The 25861-nt window shown below is 50.9% G+C and overlaps 32 non-coding genes across 32 annotated transcripts; all 32 read left to right on the top strand.

The window, feature by feature from the left end:
• The first annotated feature begins 57 nt into the window (after positions 1-57).
• Positions 58-164, top strand: LOC122991433. Its single transcript, XR_006405830.1, has one exon. It is a non-coding gene; the product is annotated as a U6 spliceosomal RNA (small nuclear RNA).
• A 387-nt stretch (positions 165-551) lies between these two features.
• LOC122991355 lies at positions 552-667 on the top strand. Its single transcript, XR_006405755.1, has one exon. It is a non-coding gene; the product is annotated as a U5 spliceosomal RNA (small nuclear RNA).
• Positions 668-1462: 795 nt separating this feature from the next.
• Positions 1463-1653, top strand: LOC122991147. Its single transcript, XR_006405566.1, has one exon. It is a non-coding gene; the product is annotated as a U2 spliceosomal RNA (small nuclear RNA).
• An 874-nt stretch (positions 1654-2527) lies between these two features.
• Positions 2528-2634, top strand: LOC122991432. The gene has a single exon (XR_006405829.1). It is a non-coding gene; the product is annotated as a U6 spliceosomal RNA (small nuclear RNA).
• A 387-nt stretch (positions 2635-3021) lies between these two features.
• On the top strand, positions 3022-3137 carry LOC122991353. Its single transcript, XR_006405753.1, has one exon. It is a non-coding gene; the product is annotated as a U5 spliceosomal RNA (small nuclear RNA).
• An 819-nt stretch (positions 3138-3956) lies between these two features.
• LOC122991202 lies at positions 3957-4147 on the top strand. Its single transcript, XR_006405618.1, has one exon. It is a non-coding gene; the product is annotated as a U2 spliceosomal RNA (small nuclear RNA).
• Positions 4148-5021: 874 nt separating this feature from the next.
• Positions 5022-5128, top strand: LOC122991431. Its single transcript, XR_006405828.1, has one exon. It is a non-coding gene; the product is annotated as a U6 spliceosomal RNA (small nuclear RNA).
• A 387-nt stretch (positions 5129-5515) lies between these two features.
• Positions 5516-5631, top strand: LOC122991352. The gene has a single exon (XR_006405752.1). It is a non-coding gene; the product is annotated as a U5 spliceosomal RNA (small nuclear RNA).
• An 819-nt stretch (positions 5632-6450) lies between these two features.
• LOC122991204 lies at positions 6451-6641 on the top strand. Its single transcript, XR_006405620.1, has one exon. It is a non-coding gene; the product is annotated as a U2 spliceosomal RNA (small nuclear RNA).
• Positions 6642-7515: 874 nt separating this feature from the next.
• Positions 7516-7622, top strand: LOC122991429. Its single transcript, XR_006405827.1, has one exon. It is a non-coding gene; the product is annotated as a U6 spliceosomal RNA (small nuclear RNA).
• Positions 7623-8009: 387 nt separating this feature from the next.
• On the top strand, positions 8010-8125 carry LOC122991351. The gene has a single exon (XR_006405751.1). It is a non-coding gene; the product is annotated as a U5 spliceosomal RNA (small nuclear RNA).
• An 811-nt stretch (positions 8126-8936) lies between these two features.
• LOC122991176 lies at positions 8937-9127 on the top strand. The gene has a single exon (XR_006405594.1). It is a non-coding gene; the product is annotated as a U2 spliceosomal RNA (small nuclear RNA).
• Positions 9128-10001: 874 nt separating this feature from the next.
• On the top strand, positions 10002-10108 carry LOC122991427. The gene has a single exon (XR_006405825.1). It is a non-coding gene; the product is annotated as a U6 spliceosomal RNA (small nuclear RNA).
• Positions 10109-10495: 387 nt separating this feature from the next.
• LOC122991350 lies at positions 10496-10611 on the top strand. The gene has a single exon (XR_006405750.1). It is a non-coding gene; the product is annotated as a U5 spliceosomal RNA (small nuclear RNA).
• An 811-nt stretch (positions 10612-11422) lies between these two features.
• On the top strand, positions 11423-11613 carry LOC122991200. The gene has a single exon (XR_006405616.1). It is a non-coding gene; the product is annotated as a U2 spliceosomal RNA (small nuclear RNA).
• An 874-nt stretch (positions 11614-12487) lies between these two features.
• Positions 12488-12594, top strand: LOC122991426. The gene has a single exon (XR_006405824.1). It is a non-coding gene; the product is annotated as a U6 spliceosomal RNA (small nuclear RNA).
• Positions 12595-12981: 387 nt separating this feature from the next.
• On the top strand, positions 12982-13097 carry LOC122991349. The gene has a single exon (XR_006405749.1). It is a non-coding gene; the product is annotated as a U5 spliceosomal RNA (small nuclear RNA).
• Positions 13098-13908: 811 nt separating this feature from the next.
• LOC122991175 lies at positions 13909-14099 on the top strand. The gene has a single exon (XR_006405593.1). It is a non-coding gene; the product is annotated as a U2 spliceosomal RNA (small nuclear RNA).
• An 874-nt stretch (positions 14100-14973) lies between these two features.
• Positions 14974-15080, top strand: LOC122991425. The gene has a single exon (XR_006405823.1). It is a non-coding gene; the product is annotated as a U6 spliceosomal RNA (small nuclear RNA).
• Positions 15081-15467: 387 nt separating this feature from the next.
• On the top strand, positions 15468-15583 carry LOC122991347. The gene has a single exon (XR_006405747.1). It is a non-coding gene; the product is annotated as a U5 spliceosomal RNA (small nuclear RNA).
• Positions 15584-16402: 819 nt separating this feature from the next.
• LOC122991203 lies at positions 16403-16593 on the top strand. Its single transcript, XR_006405619.1, has one exon. It is a non-coding gene; the product is annotated as a U2 spliceosomal RNA (small nuclear RNA).
• Positions 16594-17467: 874 nt separating this feature from the next.
• LOC122991424 lies at positions 17468-17574 on the top strand. Its single transcript, XR_006405822.1, has one exon. It is a non-coding gene; the product is annotated as a U6 spliceosomal RNA (small nuclear RNA).
• Positions 17575-17961: 387 nt separating this feature from the next.
• On the top strand, positions 17962-18077 carry LOC122991346. The gene has a single exon (XR_006405746.1). It is a non-coding gene; the product is annotated as a U5 spliceosomal RNA (small nuclear RNA).
• Positions 18078-18888: 811 nt separating this feature from the next.
• LOC122991146 lies at positions 18889-19079 on the top strand. The gene has a single exon (XR_006405565.1). It is a non-coding gene; the product is annotated as a U2 spliceosomal RNA (small nuclear RNA).
• Positions 19080-19953: 874 nt separating this feature from the next.
• Positions 19954-20060, top strand: LOC122991423. Its single transcript, XR_006405821.1, has one exon. It is a non-coding gene; the product is annotated as a U6 spliceosomal RNA (small nuclear RNA).
• A 387-nt stretch (positions 20061-20447) lies between these two features.
• On the top strand, positions 20448-20563 carry LOC122991345. The gene has a single exon (XR_006405745.1). It is a non-coding gene; the product is annotated as a U5 spliceosomal RNA (small nuclear RNA).
• An 815-nt stretch (positions 20564-21378) lies between these two features.
• On the top strand, positions 21379-21569 carry LOC122991173. Its single transcript, XR_006405591.1, has one exon. It is a non-coding gene; the product is annotated as a U2 spliceosomal RNA (small nuclear RNA).
• Positions 21570-22443: 874 nt separating this feature from the next.
• Positions 22444-22550, top strand: LOC122991422. The gene has a single exon (XR_006405820.1). It is a non-coding gene; the product is annotated as a U6 spliceosomal RNA (small nuclear RNA).
• Positions 22551-22937: 387 nt separating this feature from the next.
• LOC122991263 lies at positions 22938-23053 on the top strand. Its single transcript, XR_006405668.1, has one exon. It is a non-coding gene; the product is annotated as a U5 spliceosomal RNA (small nuclear RNA).
• Positions 23054-23864: 811 nt separating this feature from the next.
• LOC122991172 lies at positions 23865-24055 on the top strand. The gene has a single exon (XR_006405590.1). It is a non-coding gene; the product is annotated as a U2 spliceosomal RNA (small nuclear RNA).
• Positions 24056-24929: 874 nt separating this feature from the next.
• LOC122991421 lies at positions 24930-25036 on the top strand. Its single transcript, XR_006405819.1, has one exon. It is a non-coding gene; the product is annotated as a U6 spliceosomal RNA (small nuclear RNA).
• Positions 25037-25423: 387 nt separating this feature from the next.
• LOC122991300 lies at positions 25424-25539 on the top strand. Its single transcript, XR_006405703.1, has one exon. It is a non-coding gene; the product is annotated as a U5 spliceosomal RNA (small nuclear RNA).
• Positions 25540-25861: the final 322 nt, after the last annotated feature.

Below are 25861 nucleotides of genomic sequence, written 5' to 3'. Positions count from 1 at the left end.
TCAAGGGGCCATTCTGCCCACGGGGTAGTAAAAGGGAAGCAGCGCCTGAGGACTTGTGTGCTTGCTACGGCAGCACGTATGAAAAATTGGATTCGATACAGAGAAGATTAGCATGGCCCCTGCGAAAGGATGACACGCAAAATCGTGAAGCGTTTCCACATTTTGATCCGCTTCTGATGTCTCCTGCTCCTCTCCAGCGCCTGAGGGGGACGGTAGTACTTTGGCTGCATTTCCTGGTCTTCTTTGTCGCGTTTGACCTCGTGGATAGGCAGCTTCCTAGTACTGGTTATCCGGGTGGCCAATGTTAGGCTCGGGGAGGCCAGCTAAGGAAAATATGTCCCCGGCGTGTAGAACCTGCTTCGTAGTACAGGCCCCAGAAGGTCTAGTGGCAACGACGTGACAGACGAGCAATCCCGGCGCCCAAAACTCCCTGAAGCGCAGTGCGGGGTAGGGGAATGGGTGTGGCCCGGGAGGCGTGAGTGAGGCTCACCGTGAAGGTTGTGGCTGGGACGACTGGGCTCCTTCGGCTGCTGTCGAGGAGCGGGCCGTACTTACTCTGGTTTCTCTTCATAACGTACAAGTCTTTCGCCTTTTACTAAAGACTTCCGTGGAGAGGAACACCCACGAGTTAAATCTATTTTTGGCAGGCTTTGCAGTTTGGCAGAGCCTCGTGTGTTTGTGAAAAGCAAAAACAGCTGTCCGTAACAAGATGTGTGGGAGCACCGATCCTTGTCACCGCTGCTACTCAGTTCATCGGCCCGCTTCACCCCAACGTTTAAGTCCACGGCCAAAGGTCTTCTAAAGGTATCACCTTCGACCAGTATACGACGCTTGACCGTCCCGTTAATGAGCTTGTCCAGTCCTGTTTTCCTCAGTTAAGAAATATTGCAAAAATAAGACCTATATTGTCCCCCGTTGTTCTTGAACAATGAATCCACGCGTTCATTTTCTCCCGGTTAGGCTACTGTAACTCCCTCTACACCTGCCTCGGTCAGTCTTCTTTGAAACGTTTACAGTTAATCCAAAATACAGCAGCTAGACTTCTAACCAGAACTAGCCGTAGGTCCCACATTAACCCTGTTGTGGGGCGTCCCTCCCTCAAAGACGCCTCAAAGGCCATTGACGTCCGCAAGCCTTTCTGCATACCTCCCTTCTTCTTCCCGTGTCCTGTTTTATTTCATTTTGGTTGATTTCTCTCTGTGTCGTGTTTGTCTGCTTTATTAATCCATCTGTTTCGATTTTGCACGTGTATGTGTCTGTAAAGCACGTTGTGACTGTGTGTTTTAAAAAGTGCTGTATGAACAAAAGCTGACTTACTTACTTATTTACTTACCTACTTACCAAGGAGCTCCTGGGCGGAGCTGCCAAGCGGCAGTCGTTCTTGCGGTCGTTTGAAACGACTGCACCACGACGAGCCAGAACTGTGCAGGAGGTGGGGCGGGGCAGCAAACAGCAAGGGTTCATCGCTTCTCGGCCTTTTGGCTAAGATCAAGTGTAGTATCTGTTCTTATCAGTTTAATATCTGATACGTCCTCTATAAGGGGACAACATATTAAAAGAATTTTTTGCACTTGGAGTTGAAAAAGGGGCTTGCTCCGTTCACTCCACGCATCGACCCGGCATTGCAGTGCCGCTGGGAACGGTGCACCCTTCTCTCTGCTTTGTGGAATGCCAATTACTCAGAAGAAATGCAGCAGCCTCCTCAGTCTGCCCGTCTCAGATGGCTGCATATCAGCCGTGACAACTGGGGCAAAAGTGCGGCGTGCAATGTAGAGTGACACAGAGTGAGATTTGCACCTCTGATTTGATTAGCAGACAAACATGACAGAGAGGGAACGTTGCCGTGTTGCAAATAGCTGCGAAATACACGTGGAATCTGCACAGCATTTTCCCTGCGTTTGTCCTCACTGGAGTGTCTGCGGCCACCTGCCTACTTTTGTTGTCTGGTAGCCCGCGTCTGAAAACCAATCCTCAGCATTGCGGCGGGGTATGTCAATCACAGGTTCCTGCTCTCTGACAAAGTTTCTTGCCGGTTACATGTAGAATATATATATTGTGCATACCGAACGCGACATTCTCAAGAATGTCGTCGGCTCGGCCTTACCCGAAAAAGGGCCTCTTTGACCCAATGGGCCATCTAGTCCGGCACCCCCTGCTGGCTTTCAGAGAAGGGCGACAACCAAGGTCGGACACACGCCACAGGCAGATGCTCAGAGCCGTCCTGTCATGCGTCATAGGAGTGGATGCTTAGCTTTGGGGCCCAAATGAAGCCTCCTGCGTGACAGACAAATTGTGCGTGGCCCCCTCATTTGGCACCAGGCCATTTCTGGCCTTACCCACTTTGTGATTTTCACAAGCATGCGCGAAGAAGTAGCAGGCAGTTGATAGCAACTGAAAACACAGCGATGTCAACGACAGAAAGGCCCCATCCCTCGCGCTTGTCGTGCTTATCCTCCAGACTGCACCGCGGTCAAGGGGCCATTCTGCCCACGGGGTAGTAAAAGGGAAGCAGCGCCTGAGGACTTGTGTGCTTGCTACGGCAGCACGTATGAAAAATTGGATTCGATACAGAGAAGATTAGCATGGCCCCTGCGAAAGGATGACACGCAAAATCGTGAAGCGTTTCCACATTTTGATCCGCTTCTGATGTCTCCTGCTCCTCTCCAGCGCCTGAGGGGGACGGTAGTACTTTGGCTGCATTTCCTGGTCTTCTTTGTCGCGTTTGACCTCGTGGATAGGCAGCTTCCTAGTACTGGTTATCCGGGTGGCCAATGTTAGGCTCGGGGAGGCCAGCTAAGGAAAATATGTCCCCGGCGTGTAGAACCTGCTTCGTAGTACAGGCCCCAGAAGGTCTAGTGGCAACGATGTGACAGACGAGCAATCCCGGCGCCCAAAACTCCCTGAAGCGCAGTGCGGGGTAGGGGAATGGGTGTGGCCCGGGAGGCGTGAGTGAGGCTCACCGTGAAGGTTGTGGCTGGGACGACTGGGCTCCTTCGGCTGCTGTCGAGGAGCGGGCCGTACTTACTCTGGTTTCTCTTCATAACGTACAAGTCTTTCGCCTTTTACTAAAGACTTCCGTGGAGAGGAACACCCACGAGTTAAATCTATTTTTGGCAGGCTTTGCAGTTTGGCAGAGCCTCGTGTGTTTGTGAAAAGCAAAAACAGCTGTCCGTAACAAGATGTGTGGGAGCACCGATCCTTGTCACCGCTGCTACTCAGTTCATCGGCCCGCTTCACCCCAACGTTTAAGTCCACGGCCAAAGGTCTTCTAAAGGTATCACCTTCGACCAGTATACGACGCTTGACCGTCCCGTTAATGAGCTTGTCCAGTCCTGTTTTCCTCAGTTAAGAAATATTGCAAAAATAAGACCTATATTGTCCCCCGTTGTTCTTGAACAATGAATCCACGCGTTCATTTTCTCCCGGTTAGGCTACTGTAACTCCCTCTACACCTGCCTCGGTCAGTCTTCTTTGAAACGTTTACAGTTAATCCAAAATACAGCAGCTAGACTTCTAACCAGAACTAGCCGTAGGTCCCACATTAACCCTGTTGTGGGGCGTCCCTCCCTCAAAGACGCCTCAAAGGCCATTGACGTCCGCAAGCCTTTCTGCATACCTCCCTTCTTCTTCCCGTGTCCTGTTTTAATTCATTTTGGTTGATTTCTCTCTGTGTCGTGTTTGTCTGTTTTATTAATCCATCTGTTTCGATTTTGCACGTGTATGTGTCTGTAAAGCACGTTGTGACTGTGTGTTTCAAAAAGTGCTGTATGAACAAAAGCTCACTTACTTACTTATTTACTTACTTACTTACTTACTTACTTACTTACCTACTTACCAAGGAGCTCCTGGGCGGAGCTGCCAAGCGGCAGTCGTTCTTGCGGTCGTTTGAAACGACTGCACCACGACGAGCCAGAACTGTGCAGGAGGTGGGGCGGGGCAGCAAACAGCAAGGGTTCATCGCTTCTCGGCCTTTTGGCTAAGATCAAGTGTAGTATCTGTTCTTATCAGTTTAATATCTGATACGTCCTCTATAAGGGGACAACATATTAAAAGGATTTTTTGCACTTGGAGTTGAAAAAGGGGCTTGCTCCGTTCACTCCACGCATCGACCTGGCATTGCAGTGCCGCTGGGAACGGTGCACCCTTCTCTCTGCTTTGTGGAATGCCAATTACTCAGAAGAAATGCAGCAGCCTCCTCAGTCTGCCCGTCTCAGATGGCTGCATATCAGCCATGACAACTGGGGCAAAAGTGCGACGTGCAATGTAGAGTGACACAGAGTGAGATTTGCACCTCTGATTTGATTAGCAGACAAACATGACAGAGAGGGAACGTTGCCGTGTTGCAAATAGCTGCGAAATACACGTGGAATCTGCACAGCATTTTCCCTGCGTTTGTCCTCACTGGAGTGTCTGCGGCCACCTGCCTACTTTTGTTGTCTGGTAGCCCGCGTCTGAAAACCAATCCTCAGCATTGCGGCGGGGTATGTCAGTCACAGGTTCCTGCTCTCTGACAAAGTTTCTTGCCGGTTACATGTAGAATATATATATTGTGCATACCGAACGCGACATTCTCAAGAATGTCGTCGGCTCGGCCTTACCCGAAAAAGGGCCTCTTTGACCCAATGGGCCATCTAGTCCGGCACCCCCTGCTGGCTTTCAGAGAAGGGCGACAACCAAGGTCGGACACACGCCACAGGCAGATGCTCAGAGCCGTCCTGTCATGCGTCATAGGAGTGGATGCTTAGCTTTGGGGCCCAAATGAAGCCTCCTGCGTGACAGACAAATTGTGCGTGGCCCCCTCATTTGGCACCAGGCCATTTCTGGCCTTACCCACTTTGTGATTTTCACAAGCATGCGCGAAGAAGTAGCAGGCAGTTGATAGCAACTGAAAACACAGCGATGTCAACGACAGAAAGGCCCCATCCCTCGCGCTTGTCGTGCTTATCCTCCAGACTGCACCGCGGTCAAGGGGCCATTCTGCCCACGGGGTAGTAAAAGGGAAGCAGCGCCTGAGGACTTGTGTGCTTGCTACGGCAGCACGTATGAAAAATTGGATTCGATACAGAGAAGATTAGCATGGCCCCTGCGAAAGGATGACACGCAAAATCGTGAAGCGTTTCCACATTTTGATCCGCTTCTGATGTCTCCTGCTCCTCTCCAGCGCCTGAGGGGGACGGTAGTACTTTGGCTGCATTTCCTGGTCTTCTTTGTCGCGTTTGACCTCGTGGATAGGCAGCTTCCTAGTACTGGTTATCCGGGTGGCCAATGTTAGGCTCGGGGAGGCCAGCTAAGGAAAATATGTCCCCGGCGTGTAGAACCTGCTTCGTAGTACAGGCCCCAGAAGGTCTAGTGGCAACGACGTGACAGACGAGCAATCCCGGCGCCCAAAACTCCCTGAAGCGCAGTGCGGGGTAGGGGAATGGGTGTGGCCCGGGAGGCGTGAGTGAGGCTCACCGTGAAGGTTGTGGCTGGGACGACTGGGCTCCTTCGGCTGCTGTCGAGGAGCGGGCCGTACTTACTCTGGTTTCTCTTCATAACGTACAAGTCTTTCGCCTTTTACTAAAGACTTCCGTGGAGAGGAACACCCACGAGTTAAATCTATTTTTGGCAGGCTTTGCAGTTTGGCAGAGCCTCGTGTGTTTGTGAAAAGCAAAAACAGCTGTCCGTAACAAGATGTGTGGGAGCACCGATCCTTGTCACCGCTGCTACTCAGTTCATCGGCCCGCTTCACCCCAACGTTTAAGTCCACGGCCAAAGGTCTTCTAAAGGTATCACCTTCGACCAGTATACGACGCTTGACCGTCCCGTTAATGAGCTTGTCCAGTCCTGTTTTCCTCAGTTAAGAAATATTGCAAAAATAAGACCTATATTGTCCCCCGTTGTTCTTGAACAATGAATCCACGCGTTCATTTTCTCCCGGTTAGGCTACTGTAACTCCCTCTACACCTGCCTCGGTCAGTCTTCTTTGAAACGTTTACAGTTAATCCAAAATACAGCAGCTAGACTTCTAACCAGAACTAGCCGTAGGTCCCACATTAACCCTGTTGTGGGGCGTCCCTCCCTCAAAGACGCCTCAAAGGCCATTGACGTCCGCAAGCCTTTCTGCATACCTCCCTTCTTCTTCCCGTGTCCTGTTTTAATTCATTTTGGTTGATTTCTCTCTGTGTCGTGTTTGTCTGTTTTATTAATCCATCTGTTTCGATTTTGCACGTGTATGTGTCTGTAAAGCACGTTGTGACTGTGTGTTTCAAAAAGTGCTGTATGAACAAAAGCTCACTTACTTACTTATTTACTTACTTACTTACTTACTTACTTACTTACCTACTTACCAAGGAGCTCCTGGGCGGAGCTGCCAAGCGGCAGTCGTTCTTGCGGTCGTTTGAAACGACTGCACCACGACGAGCCAGAACTGTGCAGGAGGTGGGGCGGGGCAGCAAACAGCAAGGGTTCATCGCTTCTCGGCCTTTTGGCTAAGATCAAGTGTAGTATCTGTTCTTATCAGTTTAATATCTGATACGTCCTCTATAAGGGGACAACATATTAAAAGGATTTTTTGCATTTGGAGTTGAAAAAGGGGCTTGCTCCGTTCACTCCACGCATCGACCTGGCATTGCAGTGCCGCTGGGAACGGTGCACCCTTCTCTCTGCTTTGTGGAATGCCAATTACTCAGAAGAAATGCAGCAGCCTCCTCAGTCTGCCCGTCTCAGATGGCTGCATATCAGCCATGACAACTGGGGCAAAAGTGCGACGTGCAATGTAGAGTGACACAGAGTGAGATTTGCACCTCTGATTTGATTAGCAGACAAACATGACAGAGAGGGAACGTTGCCGTGTTGCAAATAGCTGCGAAATACACGTGGAATCTGCACAGCATTTTCCCTGCGTTTGTCCTCACTGGAGTGTCTGCGGCCACCTGCCTACTTTTGTTGTCTGGTAGCCCGCGTCTGAAAACCAATCCTCAGCATTGCGGCGGGGTATGTCAATCACAGGTTCCTGCTCTCTGACAAAGTTTCTTGCCGGTTACATGTAGAATATATATATTGTGCATACTGAACGCGACATTCTCAAGAATGTCGTCGGCTCGGCCTTACCCGAAAAAGGGCCTCTTTGACCCAATTGGCCATCTAGTCCGGCACCCCCTGCTGGCTTTCAGAGAAGGGCGACAACCAAGGTCGGACACACGCCACAGGCAGATGCTCAGAGCCGTCCTGTCATGCGTCATAGGAGTGGATGCTTAGCTTTGGGGCCCAAATGAAGCCTCCTGCGTGACAGACAAATTGTGCGTGGCCCCCTCATTTGGCACCAGGCCATTTCTGGCCTTACCCACTTTGTGATTTTCACAAGCATGCGCGAAGAAGTAGCAGGCAGTTGATAGCAACTGAAAACACAGCGATGTCAACGACAGAAAGGCCCCATCCCTCGCGCTTGTCGTGCTTATCCTCCAGACTGCACCGCGGTCAAGGGGCCATTCTGCCCACGGGGTAGTAAAAGGGAAGCAGCGCCTGAGGACTTGTGTGCTTGCTACGGCAGCACGTATGAAAAATTGGATTCGATACAGAGAAGATTAGCATGGCCCCTGCGAAAGGATGACACGCAAAATCGTGAAGCGTTTCCACATTTTGATCCGCTTCTGATGTCTCCTGCTCCTCTCCAGCGCCTGAGGGGGACGGTAGTACTTTGGCTGCATTTCCTGGTCTTCTTTGTCGCGTTTGACCTCGTGGATAGGCAGCTTCCTAGTACTGGTTATCCGGGTGGCCAATGTTAGGCTCGGGGAGGCCAGCTAAGGAAAATATGTCCCCGGCGTGTAGAACCTGCTTCGTAGTACAGGCCCCAGAAGGTCTAGTGGCAACGACGTGACAGACGAGCAATCCCGGCGCCCAAAACTCCCTGAAGCGCAGTGCGGGGTAGGGGAATGGGTGTGGCCCGGGAGGCGTGAGTGAGGCTCACCGTGAAGGTTGTGGCTGGGACGACTGGGCTCCTTCGGCTGCTGTCGAGGAGCGGGCCGTACTTACTCTGGTTTCTCTTCATAACGTACAAGTCTTTCGCCTTTTACTAAAGACTTCCGTGGAGAGGAACACCCACGAGTTAAATCTATTTTTGGCAGGCTTTGCAGTTTGGCAGAGCCTCGTGTGTTTGTGAAAAGCAAAAACAGCTGTCCGTAACAAGATGCGTGGGAGCACCGATCCTTGTCACCGCTGCTACTCAGTTCATCGGCCCGCTTCACCCCAACGTTTAAGTCCACGGCCAAAGGTCTTCTAAAGGTATCACCTTCGACCAGTATACGACGCTTGACCGTCCCGTTAATGAGCTTGTCCAGTCCTGTTTTCCTCAGTTAAGAAATATTGCAAAAATAAGACCTATATTGTCCCCCGTTGTTCTTGAACAATGAATCCACGCGTTCATTTTCTCCCGGTTAGGCTACTGTAACTCCCTCTACACCTGCCTCGGTCAGTCTTCTTTGAAACGTTTACAGTTAATCCAAAATACAGCAGCTAGACTTCTAACCAGAACTAGCCGTAGGTCCCACATTAACCCTGTTGTGGGGCGTCCCTCCCTCAAAGACGCCTCAAAGGCCATTGACGTCCGCAAGCCTTTCTGCATACCTCCCTTCTTCTTCCCGTGTCCTGTTTTAATTCATTTTGGTTGATTTCTCTCTGTGTCGTGTTTGTCTGTTTTATTAATCCATCTGTTTCGATTTTGCACGTGTACGTGTCTGTAAAGCACGTTGTGACTGTGTGTTTTAAAAAGTGCTGTATGAACAAAAGCTCACTTACTTACTTATTTACTTACTTACTTACTTACTTACCTACTTACCAAGGAGCTCCTGGGCGGAGCTGCCAAGCGGCAGTCGTTCTTGCGGTCGTTTGAAACGACTGCACCACGACGAGCCAGAACTGTGCAGGAGGTGGGGCGGGGCAGCAAACAGCAAGGGTTCATCGCTTCTCGGCCTTTTGGCTAAGATCAAGTGTAGTATCTGTTCTTATCAGTTTAATATCTGATACGTCCTCTATAAGGGGACAACATATTAAAAGGATTTTTTGCACTTGGAGTTGAAAAAGGGGCTTGCTCCGTTCACTCCACGCATCGACCCGGCATTGCAGTGCCGCTGGGAACGGTGCACCCTTCTCTCTGCTTTGTGGAATGCCAATTACTCAGAAGAAATGCAGCAGCCTCCTCAGTCTGCCCGTCTCAGATGGCTGCATATCAGCCATGACAACTGGGGCAAAAGTGCGGCGTGCAATGTAGAGTGACACAGAGTGAGATTTGCACCTCTGATTTGATTAGCAGACAAACATGACAGAGAGGGAACGTTGCCGTGTTGCGAATAGCTGCGAAATACACGTGGAATCTGCACAGCATTTTCCCTGCGTTTGTCCTCACTGGAGTGTCTGCGGCCACCTGCCTACTTTTGTTGTCTGGTAGCCCGCGTCTGAAAACCAATCCTCAGCATTGCGGCGGGGTATGTCAATCACATGTTCCTGCTCTCTGACAAAGTTTCTTGCCGGTTACATGTAGAATATATATATTGTGCATACCGAACGCGACATTCTCAAGAATGTCGTCGGCTCGGCCTTACCCGAAAAAGGGCCTCTTTGACCCAATGGGCCATCTAGTCCGGCACCCCCTGCTGGCTTTCAGAGAAGGGCGACAACCAAGGTCGGACACACGCCACAGGCAGATGCTCAGAGCCGTCCTGTCATGCGTCATAGGAGTGGATGCTTAGCTTTGGGGCCCAAATGAAGCCTCCTGCGTGACAGACAAATTGTGCGTGGCCCCCTCATTTGGCACCAGGCCATTTCTGGCCTTACCCACTTTGTGATTTTCACAAGCATGCGCGAAGAAGTAGCAGGCAGTTGATAGCAACTGAAAACACAGCGATGTCAACGACAGAAAGGCCCCATCCCTCGCGCTTGTCGTGCTTATCCTCCAGACTGCACCGCGGTCAAGGGGCCATTCTGCCCACGGGGTAGTAAAAGGGAAGCAGCGCCTGAGGACTTGTGTGCTTGCTACGGCAGCACGTATGAAAAATTGGATTCGATACAGAGAAGATTAGCATGGCCCCTGCGAAAGGATGACACGCAAAATCGTGAAGCGTTTCCACATTTTGATCCGCTTCTGATGTCTCCTGCTCCTCTCCAGCGCCTGAGGGGGACGGTAGTACTTTGGCTGCATTTCCTGGTCTTCTTTGTCGCGTTTGACCTCGTGGATAGGCAGCTTCCTAGTACTGGTTATCCGGGTGGCCAATGTTAGGCTCGGGGAGGCCAGCTAAGGAAAATATGTCCCCGGCGTGTAGAACCTGCTTCGTAGTACAGGCCCCAGAAGGTCTAGTGGCAACGACGTGACAGACGAGCAATCCCGGCGCCCAAAACTCCCTGAAGCGCAGTGCGGGGTAGGGGAATGGGTGTGGCCCGGGAGGCGTGAGTGAGGCTCACCGTGAAGGTTGTGGCTGGGACGACTGGGCTCCTTCGGCTGCTGTCGAGGAGCGGGCCGTACTTACTCTGGTTTCTCTTCATAACGTACAAGTCTTTCGCCTTTTACTAAAGACTTCCGTGGAGAGGAACACCCACGAGTTAAATCTATTTTTGGCAGGCTTTGCAGTTTGGCAGAGCCTCGTGTGTTTGTGAAAAGCAAAAACAGCTGTCCGTAACAAGATGTGTGGGAGCACCGATCCTTGTCACCGCTGCTACTCAGTTCATCGGCCCGCTTCACCCCAACGTTTAAGTCCACGGCCAAAGGTCTTCTAAAGGTATCACCTTCGACCAGTATACGACGCTTGACCGTCCCGTTAATGAGCTTGTCCAGTCCTGTTTTCCTCAGTTAAGAAATATTGCAAAAATAAGACCTATATTGTCCCCCGTTGTTCTTGAACAATGAATCCACGCGTTCATTTTCTCCCGGTTAGGCTACTGTAACTCCCTCTACACCTGCCTCGGTCAGTCTTCTTTGAAACGTTTACAGTTAATCCAAAATACAGCAGCTAGACTTCTAACCAGAACTAGCCGTAGGTCCCACATTAACCCTGTTGTGGGGCGTCCCTCCCTCAAAGACGCCTCAAAGGCCATTGACGTCCGCAAGCCTTTCTGCATACCTCCCTTCTTCTTCCCGTGTCCTGTTTTAATTCATTTTGGTTGATTTCTCTCTGTGTCGTGTTTGTCTGTTTTATTAATCCATCTGTTTCGATTTTGCACGTGTATGTGTCTGTAAAGCACGTTGTGACTGTGTGTTTTAAAAAGTGCTGTATGAACAAAAGCTCACTTACTTACTTATTTACTTACTTACTTACTTACTTACCTACTTACCAAGGAGCTCCTGGGCGGAGCTGCCAAGCGGCAGTCGTTCTTGCGGTCGTTTGAAACGACTGCACCACGACGAGCCAGAACTGTGCAGGAGGTGGGGCGGGGCAGCAAACAGCAAGGGTTCATCGCTTCTCGGCCTTTTGGCTAAGATCAAGTGTAGTATCTGTTCTTATCAGTTTAATATCTGATACGTCCTCTATAAGGGGACAACATATTAAAAGAATTTTTTGCACTTGGAGTTGAAAAAGGGGCTTGCTCCGTTCACTCCACGCATCGACCTGGCATTGCAGTGCCGCTGGGAACGGTGCACCCTTCTCTCTGCTTTGTGGAATGCCAATTACTCAGAAGAAATGCAGCAGCCTCCTCAGTCTGCCCGTCTCAGATGGCTGCATATCAGCCATGACAACTGGGGCAAAAGTGCGGCGTGCAATGTAGAGTGACACAGAGTGAGATTTGCACCTCTGATTTGATTAGCAGACAAACATGACAGAGAGGGAACGTTGCCGTGTTGCAAATAGCTGCGAAATACACCTGGAATCTGCACAGCATTTTCCCTGCCTTTGTCCTCACTGGAGTGTCTGCGGCCACCTGCCTACTTTTGTTGTCTGGTAGCCCGCGTCTGAAAACCAATCCTCAGCATTGCGGCGGGGTATGTCAATCGCAGGTTCCTGCTCTCTGACAAAGTTTCTTGCCGGTTACATGTAGAATATATATATTGTGCATACCGAACGCGACACTCTCAAGAATGTCGTCGGCTCGGCCTTACCCGAAAAAGGGCCTCTTTGACCCAATGGGCCATCTAGTCCGGCACCCCCTGCTGGCTTTCAGAGAAGGGCGACAACCAAGGTCGGACACACGCCACAGGCAGATGCTCAGAGCCGTCCTGTCATGCGTCATAGGAGTGGATGCTTAGCTTTGGGGCCCAAATGAAGCCTCCTGCGTGACAGACAAATTGTGCGTGGCCCCCTCATTTGGCACCAGGCCATTTCTGGCCTTACCCACTTTGTGATTTTCACAAGCATGCGCGAAGAAGTAGCAGGCAGTTGATAGCAACTGAAAACACAGCGATGTCAACGACAGAAAGGCCCCATCCCTCGCGCTTGTCGTGCTTATCCTCCAGACTGCACCGCGGTCAAGGGGCCATTCTGCCCACGGGGTAGTAAAAGGGAAGCAGCGCCTGAGGACTTGTGTGCTTGCTACGGCAGCACGTATGAAAAATTGGATTCGATACAGAGAAGATTAGCATGGCCCCTGCGAAAGGATGACACGCAAAATCGTGAAGCGTTTCCACATTTTGATCCGCTTCTGATGTCTCCTGCTCCTCTCCAGCGCCTGAGGGGGACGGTAGTACTTTGGCTGCATTTCCTGGTCTTCTTTGTCGCGTTTGACCTCGTGGATAGGCAGCTTCCTAGTACTGGTTATCCGGGTGGCCAATGTTAGGCTCGGGGAGGCCAGCTAAGGAAAATATGTCCCCGGCGTGTAGAACCTGCTTCGTAGTACAGGCCCCAGAAGGTCTAGTGGCAACGACGTGACAGACGAGCAATCCCGGCGCCCAAAACTCCCTGAAGCGCAGTGCGGGGTAGGGGAATGGGTGTGGCCCGGGAGGCGTGAGTGAGGCTCACCGTGAAGGTTGTGGCTGGGACGACTGGGCTCCTTCGGCTGCTGTCGAGGAGCGGGCCGTACTTACTCTGGTTTCTCTTCATAACGTACAAGTCTTTCGCCTTTTACTAAAGACTTCCGTGGAGAGGAACACCCACGAGTTAAATCTATTTTTGGCAGGCTTTGCAGTTTGGCAGAGCCTCGTGTGTTTGTGAAAAGCAAAAACAGCTGTCCGTAACAAGATGTGTGGGAGCACCGATCCTTGTCACCGCTGCTACTCAGTTCATCGGCCCGCTTCACCCCAACGTTTAAGTCCACGGCCAAAGGTCTTCTAAAGGTATCACCTTCGACCAGTATACGACGCTTGACCGTCCCGTTAATGAGCTTGTCCAGTCCTGTTTTCCTCAGTTAAGAAATATTGCAAAAATAAGACCTATATTGTCCCCCGTTGTTCTTGAACAATGAATCCACGCGTTCATTTTCTCCCGGTTAGGCTACTGTAACTCCCTCTACACCTGCCTCGGTCAGTCTTCTTTGAAACGTTTACAGTTAATCCAAAATACAGCAGCTAGACTTCTAACCAGAACTAGCCGTAGGTCCCACATTAACCCTGTTGTGGGGCGTCCCTCCCTCAAAGACGCCTCAAAGGCCATTGACGTCCGCAAGCCTTTCTGCATACCTCCCTTCTTCTTCCCGTGTCCTGTTTTAATTCATTTTGGTTGATTTCTCTCTGTGTCGTGTTTGTCTGTTTTATTAATCCATCTGTTTCGATTTTGCACGTGTATGTGTCTGTAAAGCACGTTGTGACTGTGTGTTTTAAAAAGTGCTGTATGAACAAAAGCTCACTTACTTACTTATTTACTTACTTACTTACTTACTTACCTACTTACCAAGGAGCTCCTGGGCGGAGCTGCCAAGCGGCAGTCGTTCTTGCGGTCGTTTGAAACGACTGCACCACGACGAGCCAGAACTGTGCAGGAGGTGGGGCGGGGCAGCAAACAGCAAGGGTTCATCGCTTCTCGGCCTTTTGGCTAAGATCAAGTGTAGTATCTGTTCTTATCAGTTTAATATCTGATACGTCCTCTATAAGGGGACAACATATTAAAAGGATTTTTTGCACTTGGAGTTGAAAAAGGGGCTTGCTCCGTTCACTCCACGCATCGACCCGGCATTGCAGTGCCGCTGGGAACGGTGCACCCTTCTCTCTGCTTTGTGGAATGCCAATTACTCAGAAGAAATGCAGCAGCCTCCTCAGTCTGCCCGTCTCAGATGGCTGCATATCAGCCATGACAACTGGGGCAAAAGTGCGGCGTGCAATGTAGAGTGACACAGAGTGAGATTTGCACCTCTGATTTGATTAGCAGACAAACATGACAGAGAGGGAACGTTGCCGTGTTGCAAATAGCTGCGAAATACACGTGGAATCTGCACAGCATTTTCCCTGCCTTTGTCCTCACTGGAGTGTCTGCGGCCACCTGCCTACTTTTGTTGTCTGGTAGCCCGCGTCTGAAAACCAATCCTCAGCATTGTGGCGGGGTATGTCAATCACAGGTTCCTGCTCTCTGACAAAGTTTCTTGCCGGTTACATGTAGAATATATATATTGTGCATACCGAACGCGACATTCTCAAGAATGTCGTCGGCTCGGCCTTACCCGAAAAAGGGCCTCTTTGACCCAATGGGCCATCTAGTCCGGCACCCCCTGCTGGCTTTCAGAGAAGGGCGACAACCAAGGTCGGACACACGCCACAGGCAGATGCTCAGAGCCGTCCTGTCATGCGTCATAGGAGTGGATGCTTAGCTTTGGGGCCCAAATGAAGCCTCCTGCGTGACAGACAAATTGTGCGTGGCCCCCTCATTTGGCACCAGGCCATTTCTGGCCTTACCCACTTTGTGATTTTCACAAGCATGCGCGAAGAAGTAGCAGGCAGTTGATAGCAACTGAAAACACAGCGATGTCAACGACAGAAAGGCCCCATCCCTCGCGCTTGTCGTGCTTATCCTCCAGACTGCACCGCGGTCAAGGGGCCATTCTGCCCACGGGGTAGTAAAAGGGAAGCAGCGCCTGAGGACTTGTGTGCTTGCTACGGCAGCACGTATGAAAAATTGGATTCGATACAGAGAAGATTAGCATGGCCCCTGCGAAAGGATGACACGCAAAATCGTGAAGCGTTTCCACATTTTGATCCGCTTCTGATGTCTCCTGCTCCTCTCCAGCGCCTGAGGGGGACGGTAGTACTTTGGCTGCATTTCCTGGTCTTCTTTGTCGCGTTTGACCTCGTGGATAGGCAGCTTCCTAGTACTGGTTATCCGGGTGGCCAATGTTAGGCTCGGGGAGGCCAGCTAAGGAAAATATGTCCCCGGCGTGTAGAACCTGCTTCGTAGTACAGGCCCCAGAAGGTCTAGTGGCAACGACGTGACAGACGAGCAATCCCGGCGCCCAAAACTCCCTGAAGCGCAGTGCGGGGTAGGGGAATGGGTGTGGCCCGGGAGGCGTGAGTGAGGCTCACCGTGAAGGTTGTGGCTGGGACGACTGGGCTCCTTCGGCTGCTGTCGAGGAGCGGGCCGTACTTACTCTGGTTTCTCTTCATAACGTACAAGTCTTTCGCCTTTTACTAAAGACTTCCGTGGAGAGGAACACCCACGAGTTAAATCTATTTTTGGCAGGCTTTGCAGTTTGGCAGAGCCTCGTGTGTTTGTGAAAAGCAAAAACAGCTGTCCGTAACAAGATGTGTGGGAGCACCGATCCTTGTCACCGCTGCTACTCAGTTCATCGGCCCGCTTCACCCCAACGTTTAAGTCCACGGCCAAAGGTCTTCTAAAGGTATCACCTTCGACCAGTATACGACGCTTGACCGTCCCGTTAATGAGCTTGTCCAGTCCTGTTTTCCTCAGTTAAGAAATATTGCAAAAATAAGACCTATATTGTCCCCCGTTGTTCTTGAACAATGAATCCACGCGTTCATTTTCTCCCGGTTAGGCTACTGTAACTCCCTCTACACCTGCCTCGGTCAGTCTTCTTTGAAACGTTTACAGTTAATCCAAAATACAGCAGCTAGACTTCTAACCAGAACTAGCCGTAGGTCCCACATTAACCCTGTTGTGGGGCGTCCCTCCCTCAAAGACGCCTCAAAGGCCATTGACGTCCGCAAGCCTTTCTGCATACCTCCCTTCTTCTTCCCGTGTCCTGTTTTAATTCATTTTGGTTGATTTCTCTCTGTGTCGTGTTTGTCTGTTTTATTAATCCATCTGTTTCGATTTTGCACGTGTATGTGTCTGTAAAGCACGTTGTGACTGTGTGTTTCAAAAAGTGCTGTATGAACAAAAGCTCACTTACTTACTTATTTACTTACTTACTTACTTACTTACTTACTTACCTACTTACCAAGGAGCTCCTGGGCGGAGCTGCCAAGCGGCAGTCGTTCTTGCGGTCGTTTGAAACGACTGCACCACGACGAGCCAGAACTGTGCAGGAGGTGGGGCGGGGCAGCAAACAGCAAGGGTTCATCGCTTCTCGGCCTTTTGGCTAAGATCAAGTGTAGTATCTGTTCTTATCAGTTTAATATCTGATACGTCCTCTATAAGGGGACAACATATTAAAAGGATTTTTTGCATTTGGAGTTGAAAAAGGGGCTTGCTCCGTTCACTCCACGCATCGACCTGGCATTGCAGTGCCGCTGGGAACGGTGCACCCTTCTCTCTGCTTTGTGGAATGCCAATTACTCAGAAGAAATGCAGCAGCCTCCTCAGTCTGCCCGTCTCAGATGGCTGCATATCAGCCATGACAACTGGGGCAAAAGTGCGACGTGCAATGTAGAGTGACACAGAGTGAGATTTGCACCTCTGATTTGATTAGCAGACAAACATGACAGAGAGGGAACGTTGCCGTGTTGCAAATAGCTGCGAAATACACGTGGAATCTGCACAGCATTTTCCCTGCGTTTGTCCTCACTGGAGTGTCTGCGGCCACCTGCCTACTTTTGTTGTCTGGTAGCCCGCGTCTGAAAACCAATCCTCAGCATTGCGGCGGGGTATGTCAATCACAGGTTCCTGCTCTCTGACAAAGTTTCTTGCCGGTTACATGTAGAATATATATATTGTGCATACTGAACGCGACATTCTCAAGAATGTCGTCGGCTCGGCCTTACCCGAAAAAGGGCCTCTTTGACCCAATTGGCCATCTAGTCCGGCACCCCCTGCTGGCTTTCAGAGAAGGGCGACAACCAAGGTCGGACACACGCCACAGGCAGATGCTCAGAGCCGTCCTGTCATGCGTCATAGGAGTGGATGCTTAGCTTTGGGGCCCAAATGAAGCCTCCTGCGTGACAGACAAATTGTGCGTGGCCCCCTCATTTGGCACCAGGCCATTTCTGGCCTTACCCACTTTGTGATTTTCACAAGCATGCGCGAAGAAGTAGCAGGCAGTTGATAGCAACTGAAAACACAGCGATGTCAACGACAGAAAGGCCCCATCCCTCGCGCTTGTCGTGCTTATCCTCCAGACTGCACCGCGGTCAAGGGGCCATTCTGCCCACGGGGTAGTAAAAGGGAAGCAGCGCCTGAGGACTTGTGTGCTTGCTACGGCAGCACGTATGAAAAATTGGATTCGATACAGAGAAGATTAGCATGGCCCCTGCGAAAGGATGACACGCAAAATCGTGAAGCGTTTCCACATTTTGATCCGCTTCTGATGTCTCCTGCTCCTCTCCAGCGCCTGAGGGGGACGGTAGTACTTTGGCTGCATTTCCTGGTCTTCTTTGTCGCGTTTGACCTCGTGGATAGGCAGCTTCCTAGTACTGGTTATCCGGGTGGCCAATGTTAGGCTCGGGGAGGCCAGCTAAGGAAAATATGTCCCCGGCGTGTAGAACCTGCTTCGTAGTACAGGCCCCAGAAGGTCTAGTGGCAACGACGTGACAGACGAGCAATCCCGGCGCCCAAAACTCCCTGAAGCGCAGTGCGGGGTAGGGGAATGGGTGTGGCCCGGGAGGCGTGAGTGAGGCTCACCGTGAAGGTTGTGGCTGGGACGACTGGGCTCCTTCGGCTGCTGTCGAGGAGCGGGCCGTACTTACTCTGGTTTCTCTTCATAACGTACAAGTCTTTCGCCTTTTACTAAAGACTTCCGTGGAGAGGAACACCCACGAGTTAAATCTATTTTTGGCAGGCTTTGCAGTTTGGCAGAGCCTCGTGTGTTTGTGAAAAGCAAAAACAGCTGTCCGTAACAAGATGTGTGGGAGCACCGATCCTTGTCACCGCTGCTACTCAGTTCATCGGCCCGCTTCACCCCAACGTTTAAGTCCACGGCCAAAGGTCTTCTAAAGGTATCACCTTCGACCAGTATACGACGCTTGACCGTCCCGTTAATGAGCTTGTCCAGTCCTGTTTTCCTCAGTTAAGAAATATTGCAAAAATAAGACCTATATTGTCCCCCGTTGTTCTTGAACAATGAATCCACGCGTTCATTTTCTCCCGGTTAGGCTACTGTAACTCCCTCTACACCTGCCTCGGTCAGTCTTCTTTGAAACGTTTACAGTTAATCCAAAATACAGCAGCTAGACTTCTAACCAGAACTAGCCGTAGGTCCCACATTAACCCTGTTGTGGGGCGTCCCTCCCTCAAAGACGCCTCAAAGGCCATTGACGTCCGCAAGCCTTTCTGCATACCTCCCTTCTTCTTCCCGTGTCCTGTTTTAATTCATTTTGGTTGATTTCTCTCTGTGTCGTGTTTGTCTGTTTTATTAATCCATCTGTTTCGATTTTGCACGTGTATGTGTCTGTAAAGCACGTTGTGACTGTGTGTTTTAAAAAGTGCTGTATGAACAAAAGCTCACTTACTTACTTATTTACTTACTTACTTACTTACTTACCTACTTACCAAGGAGCTCCTGGGCGGAGCTGCCAAGCGGCAGTCGTTCTTGCGGTCGTTTGAAACGACTGCACCACGACGAGCCAGAACTGTGCAGGAGGTGGGGCGGGGCAGCAAACAGCAAGGGTTCATCGCTTCTCGGCCTTTTGGCTAAGATCAAGTGTAGTATCTGTTCTTATCAGTTTAATATCTGATACGTCCTCTATAAGGGGACAACATATTAAAAGAATTTTTTGCACTTGGAGTTGAAAAAGGGGCTTGCTCCGTTCACTCCACGCATCGACCCGGCATTGCAGTGCCGCTGGGAACGGTGCACCCTTCTCTCTGCTTTGTGGAATGCCAATTACTCAGAAGAAATGCAGCAGCCTCCTCAGTCTGCCCGTCTCAGATGGCTGCATATCAGCCATGACAACTGGGGCAAAAGTGCGGCGTGCAATGTAGAGTGACACAGAGTGAGATTTGCACCTCTGATTTGATTAGCAGACAAACATGACAGAGAGGGAACGTTGCCGTGTTGCAAATAGCTGCGAAATACACCTGGAATCTGCACAGCATTTTCCCTGCCTTTGTCCTCACTGGAGTGTCTGCGGCCACCTGCCTACTTTTGTTGTCTGGTAGCCCGCGTCTGAAAACCAATCCTCAGCATTGCGGCGGGGTATGTCAATCACAGGTTCCTGCTCTCTGACAAAGTTTCTTGCCGGTTACATGTAGAATATATATATTGTGCATACCGAACGCGACACTCTCAAGAATGTCGTCGGCTCGGCCTTACCCGAAAAAGGGCCTCTTTGACCCAATGGGCCATCTAGTCCGGCACCCCCTGCTGGCTTTCAGAGAAGGGCGACAACCAAGGTCGGACACACGCCACAGGCAGATGCTCAGAGCCGTCCTGTCATGCGTCATAGGAGTGGATGCTTAGCTTTGGGGCCCAAATGAAGCCTCCTGCGTGACAGACAAATTGTGCGTGGCCCCCTCATTTGGCACCAGGCCATTTCTGGCCTTACCCACTTTGTGATTTTCACAAGCATGCGCGAAGAAGTAGCAGGCAGTTGATAGCAACTGAAAACACAGCGATGTCAACGACAGAAAGGCCCCATCCCTCGCGCTTGTCGTGCTTATCCTCCAGACTGCACCGCGGTCAAGGGGCCATTCTGCCCACGGGGTAGTAAAAGGGAAGCAGCGCCTGAGGACTTGTGTGCTTGCTACGGCAGCACGTATGAAAAATTGGATTCGATACAGAGAAGATTAGCATGGCCCCTGCGAAAGGATGACACGCAAAATCGTGAAGCGTTTCCACATTTTGATCCGCTTCTGATGTCTCCTGCTCCTCTCCAGCGCCTGAGGGGGACGGTAGTACTTTGGCTGCATTTCCTGGTCTTCTTTGTCGCGTTTGACCTCGTGGATAGGCAGCTTCCTAGTACTGGTTATCCGGGTGGCCAATGTTAGGCTCGGGGAGGCCAGCTAAGGAAAATATGTCCCCGGCGTGTAGAACCTGCTTCGTAGTACAGGCCCCAGAAGGTCTAGTGGCAACGACGTGACAGACGAGCAATCCCGGCGCCCAAAACTCCCTGAAGCGCAGTGCGGGGTAGGGGAATGGGTGTGGCCCGGGAGGCGTGAGTGAGGCTCACCGTGAAGGTTGTGGCTGGGACGACTGGGCTCCTTCGGCTGCTGTCGAGGAGCGGGCCGTACTTACTCTGGTTTCTCTTCATAACGTACAAGTCTTTCGCCTTTTACTAAAGACTTCCGTGGAGAGGAACACCCACGAGTTAAATCTATTTTTGGCAGGCTTTGCAGTTTGGCAGAGCCTCGTGTGTTTGTGAAAAGCAAAAACAGCTGTCCGTAACAAGATGTGTGGGAGCACCGATCCTTGTCACCGCTGCTACTCAGTTCATCGGCCCGCTTCACCCCAACGTTTAAGTCCACGGCCAAAGGTCTTCTAAAGGTATCACCTTCGACCAGTATACGACGCTTGACCGTCCCGTTAATGAGCTTGTCCAGTCCTGTTTTCCTCAGTTAAGAAATATTGCAAAAATAAGACCTATATTGTCCCCCGTTGTTCTTGAACAATGAATCCACGCGTTCATTTTCTCCCGGTTAGGCTACTGTAACTCCCTCTACACCTGCCTCGGTCAGTCTTCTTTGAAACGTTTACAGTTAATCCAAAATACAGCAGCTAGACTTCTAACCAGAACTAGCCGTAGGTCCCACATTAACCCTGTTGTGGGGCGTCCCTCCCTCAAAGACGCCTCAAAGGCCATTGACGTCCGCAAGCCTTTCTGCATACCTCCCTTCTTCTTCCCGTGTCCTGTTTTAATTCATTTTGGTTGATTTCTCTCTGTGTCGTGTTTGTCTGTTTTATTAATCCATCTGTTTCGATTTTGCACGTGTATGTGTCTGTAAAGCACGTTGTGACTGTGTGTTTTAAAAAGTGCTGTATGAACAAAAGCTCACTTATTTACTTACTTACTTACTTACTTACTTACTTACTTACCTACTTACCAAGGAGCTCCTGGGCGGAGCTGCCAAGCGGCAGTCGTTCTTGCGGTCGTTTGAAACGACTGCACCACGACGAGCCAGAACTGTGCAGGAGGTGGGGCGGGGCAGCAAACAGCAAGGGTTCATCGCTTCTCGGCCTTTTGGCTAAGATCAAGTGTAGTATCTGTTCTTATCAGTTTAATATCTGATACGTCCTCTATAAGGGGACAACATATTAAAAGGATTTTTTGCACTTGGAGTTGAAAAAGGGGCTTGCTCCGTTCACTCCACGCATCGACCCGGCATTGCAGTGCCGCTGGGAACGGTGCACCCTTCTCTCTGCTTTGTGGAATGCCAATTACTCAGAAGAAATGCAGCAGCCTCCTCAGTCTGCCCGTCTCAGATGGCTGCATATCAGCCATGACAACTGGGGCAAAAGTGCGGCGTGCAATGTAGAGTGACACAGAGTGAGATTTGCACCTCTGATTTGATTAGCAGACAAACATGACAGAGAGGGAACGTTGCCGTGTTGCAAATAGCTGCGAAATACACCTGGAATCTGCACAGCATTTTCCCTGCCTTTGTCCTCACTGGAGTGTCTGCGGCCACCTGCCTACTTTTGTTGTCTGGTAGCCCGCGTCTGAAAACCAATCCTCAGCATTGTGGCGGGGTATGTCAATCACAGGTTCCTGCTCTCTGACAAAGTTTCTTGCCGGTTACATGTAGAATATATATATTGTGCATACCGAACGCGACATTCTCAAGAATGTCGTCGGCTCGGCCTTACCCGAAAAAGGGCCTCTTTGACCCAATGGGCCATCTAGTCCGGCACCCCCTGCTGGCTTTCAGAGAAGGGCGACAACCAAGGTCGGACACACGCCACAGGCAGATGCTCAGAGCCGTCCTGTCATGCGTCATAGGAGTGGATGCTTAGCTTTGGGGCCCAAATGAAGCCTCCTGCGTGACAGACAAATTGTGCGTGGCCCCCTCATTTGGCACCAGGCCATTTCTGGCCTTACCCACTTTGTGATTTTCACAAGCATGCGCGAAGAAGTAGCAGGCAGTTGATAGCAACTGAAAACACAGCGATGTCAACGACAGAAAGGCCCCATCCCTCGCGCTTGTCGTGCTTATCCTCCAGACTGCACCGCGGTCAAGGGGCCATTCTGCCCACGGGGTAGTAAAAGGGAAGCAGCGCCTGAGGACTTGTGTGCTTGCTACGGCAGCACGTATGAAAAATTGGATTCGATACAGAGAAGATTAGCATGGCCCCTGCGAAAGGATGACACGCAAAATCGTGAAGCGTTTCCACATTTTGATCCGCTTCTGATGTCTCCTGCTCCTCTCCAGCGCCTGAGGGGGACGGTAGTACTTTGGCTGCATTTCCTGGTCTTCTTTGTCGCGTTTGACCTCGTGGATTGGCAGCTTCCTAGTACTGGTTATCCGGGTGGCCAATGTTAGGCTCGGGGAGGCCAGCTAAGGAAAATATGTCCCCGGCGTGTAGAACCTGCTTCGTAGTACAGGCCCCAGAAGGTCTAGTGGCAACGACGTGACAGACGAGCAATCCCGGCGCCCAAAACTCCCTGAAGCGCAGTGCGGGGTAGGGGAATGGGTGTGGCCCGGGAGGCGTGAGTGAGGCTCACCGTGAAGGTTGTGGCTGGGACGACTGGGCTCCTTCGGCTGCTGTCGAGGAGCGGGCCGTACTTACTCTGGTTTCTCTTCATAACGTACAAGTCTTTCGCCTTTTACTAAAGACTTCCGTGGAGAGGAACACCCACGAGTTAAATCTATTTTTGGCAGGCTTTGCAGTTTGGCAGAGTCTCGTGTGTTTGTGAAAAGCAAAAACAGTTGTCCGTAACAAGATGTGTGGGAGCACCGATCCTTGTCACCGCTGCTACTCAGTTCATCGGCCCGCTTCACCCCAACGTTTAAGTCCACGGCCAAAGGTCTTCTAAAGGTATCACCTTCGACCAGTATACGACGCTTGACCGTCCCGTTAATGAGCTTGTCCAGTCCTGTTTTCCTCAGTTAAGAAATATTGCAAAAATAAGACCTATATTGTCCCCCGTTGTTCTTGAACAATGAATCCACGCGTTCATTTTCTCCCGGTTAGGCTACTGTAACTCCCTCTACACCTGCCTCGGTCAGTCTTCTTTGAAACGTTTACAGTTAATCCAAAATACAGCAGCTAGACTTCTAACCAGAACTAGCCGTAGGTCCCACATTAACCCTGTTGTGGGGCGTCCCTCCCTCAAAGACGCCTCAAAGGCCATTGACGTCCGCAAGCCTTTCTGCATACCTCCCTTCTTCTTCCCGTGTCCTGTTTTAATTCATTTTGGTTGATTTCTCTCTGTGTCGTGTTTGTCTGTTTTATTAATCCATCTGTTTCGATTTTGCACGTGTACGTGTCTGTAAAGCACGTTGTGACTGTGTGTTTTAAAAAGTGCTGTATGAACAAAAGCTCACTTACTTACTTATTTACTTACTTACTTACTTACTTACCTACTTACCAAGGAGCTCCTGGGCGGAGCTGCCAAGCGGCAGTCGTTCTTGCGGTCGTTTGAAACGACTGCACCACGACGAGCCAGAACTGTGCAGGAGGTGGGGCGGGGCAGCAAACAGCAAGGGTTCATCGCTTCTCGGCCTTTTGGCTAAGATCAAGTGTAGTATCTGTTCTTATCAGTTTAATATCTGATACGTCCTCTATAAGGGGACAACATATTAAAAGGATTTTTTGCACTTGGAGTTGAAAAAGGGGCTTGCTCCGTTCACTCCACGCATCGACCCGGCATTGCAGTGCCGCTGGGAACGGTGCACCCTTCTCTCTGCTTTGTGGAATGCCAATTACTCAGAAGAAATGCAGCAGCCTCCTCAGTCTGCCCGTCTCAGATGGCTGCATATCAGCCATGACAACTGGGGCAAAAGTGCGGCGTGCAATGTAGAGTGACACAGAGTGAGATTTGCACCTCTGATTTGATTAGCAGACAAACATGACAGAGAGGGAACGTTGCCGTGTTGCAAATAGCTGCGAAATACACGTGGAATCTGCACAGCATTTTCCCTGCGTTTGTCCTCACTGGAGTGTCTGCGGCCACCTGCCTACTTTTGTTGTCTGGTAGCCCGCGTCTGAAAACCAATCCTCAGCATTGCGGCGGGGTATGTCAATCACATGTTCCTGCTCTCTGACAAAGTTTCTTGCCGGTTACATGTAGAATATATATATTGTGCATACCGAACGCGACATTCTCAAGAATGTCGTCGGCTCGGCCTTACCCGAAAAAGGGCCTCTTTGACCCAATGGGCCATCTAGTCCGGCACCCCCTGCTGGCTTTCAGAGAAGGGCGACAACCAAGGTCGGACACACGCCACAGGCAGATGCTCAGAGCCGTCCTGTCATGCGTCATAGGAGTGGATGCTTAGCTTTGGGGCCCAAATGAAGCCTCCTGCGTGACAGACAAATTGTGCGTGGCCCCCTCATTTGGCACCAGGCCATTTCTGGCCTTACCCACTTTGTGATTTTCACAAGCATGCGCGAAGAAGTAGCAGGCAGTTGATAGCAACTGAAAACACAGCGATGTCAACGACAGAAAGGCCCCATCCCTCGCGCTTGTCGTGCTTATCCTCCAGACTGCACCGCGGTCAAGGGGCCATTCTGCCCACGGGGTAGTAAAAGGGAAGCAGCGCCTGAGGACTTGTGTGCTTGCTACGGCAGCACGTATGAAAAATTGGATTCGATACAGAGAAGATTAGCATGGCCCCTGCGAAAGGATGACACGCAAAATCGTGAAGCGTTTCCACATTTTGATCCGCTTCTGATGTCTCCTGCTCCTCTCCAGCGCCTGAGGGGGACGGTAGTACTTTGGCTGCATTTCCTGGTCTTCTTTGTCGCGTTTGACCTCGTGGATAGGCAGCTTCCTAGTACTGGTTATCCGGGTGGCCAATGTTAGGCTCGGGGAGGCCAGGTAAGGAAAATATTTCCCCGGCGTGTAGAACCTGCTTCGTAGTACAGGCCCCAGAAGGTCTAGTGGCAACGACGTGACAGACGAGCAATCCCGGCGCCCAAAACTCCCTGAAGCGCAGTGCGGGGTAGGGGAATGGGTGTGGCCCGGGAGGCGTGAGTGAGGCTCACCGTGAAGGTTGTGGCTGGGACGACTGGGCTCCTTCGGCTGCTGTCGAGGAGCGGGCCGTACTTACTCTGGTTTCTCTTCATAACGTACAAGTCTTTCGCCTTTTACTAAAGACTTCCGTGGAGAGGAACACCCACGAGTTAAACCTATTTTTGGCAGGCTTTGCAGTTTGGCAGAGCCTCGTGTGTTTGTGAAAAGCAAAAACAGCTGTCCGTAACAAGATGTGTGGGAGCACCGATCCTTGTCACCGCTGCTACTCAGTTCATCGGCCCGCTTCACCCCAACGTTTAAGTCCACGGCCAAAGGTCTTCTAAAGGTATCACCTTCGACCAGTATACGACGCTTGACCGTCCCGTTAATGAGCTTGTCCAGTCCTGTTTTCCTCAGTTAAGAAATATTGCAAAAATAAGACCTATATTGTCCCCCGTTGTTCTTGAACAATGAATCCACGCGTTCATTTTCTCCCGGTTAGGCTACTGTAACTCCCTCTACACCTGCCTC

This window comes from Thunnus albacares, chromosome 10 (assembly GCF_914725855.1).
Source record: "Thunnus albacares chromosome 10, fThuAlb1.1, whole genome shotgun sequence".
Classification (NCBI taxonomy): Eukaryota; Metazoa; Chordata; class Actinopteri; order Scombriformes; family Scombridae; genus Thunnus; species Thunnus albacares.
Note: the sequence above shows the minus strand (reverse complement) of the source record. Positions and strands in the feature narration are given on the sequence as shown.